Genomic DNA, 781 nt, shown 5'->3' on the forward strand with positions numbered 1-781 from the left:
CAGACTGACATGAACCTGAATCTTTTGCATCTTCTACAAAATGAACAGCCAGGCTGTCGTCTTGAGATGTAAACTACTTTCCAGGAGTGCCAGCACAATACAGTGAAAGCAAAGAAGTGATTATGCCATTTGCCTTCACTTACTGGAAACAAATAACCTGCGCTGATGACTACTGTTCTTAGGCAGTGCATTTGTAAACTTGAAATACAGGCATCCTGCACTGCAGATCTGGATTTATGATTATTAAAGCTTTTTGGTTTTGTTTGCTTTTAGACTTGTCAAACAGATCTATTCCTGAAGTAGGCAAGACTTCAAGGTTTAACTTGTTTTCAGTTTTTTAAAACAATGTAGAGAGGTGGGGGGGGCTAGGAACTATCCTCAGGCATAGCATTGTTATCCAAATGCAGTTGCTTGTACACCTTGCCCCCAACCCCAGTCAAACATGCATCAGAGGAGAAGGGAAAAAAAACTCTTAAGTTTTGTTGGCTTAATTATGGCTAACCTTTGAATGCAGAGGCAGGATTCATAGATTCATAGATTAAGGGTCGGAAGGGACCTAGTAGATCTTCTAGCCCGACCCCCCGCCAGGGCGGGAGAACAACAAAAAACCCCAAAAAGAGAAATGGGACTCAAACAAGTCCAGCCAGGTAGGCATCCAGCCTCTTCTTAAAGACCCCCAGGGTAGGGGCCAGCACCACTTCCCTTGGAAGTTGGTTCCAGCTCCTAGCCGCCCTAACTGTGAAGTAGTTTTTGCGGATGTCCAATCTATACCTCCTCTCCA

This window comes from Gavialis gangeticus, unplaced genomic scaffold (assembly GCF_001723915.1).
Source record: "Gavialis gangeticus isolate Ggan-Ray unplaced genomic scaffold, GavGan_comp1, whole genome shotgun sequence".
Classification (NCBI taxonomy): domain Eukaryota; kingdom Metazoa; phylum Chordata; order Crocodylia; family Gavialidae; genus Gavialis; species Gavialis gangeticus.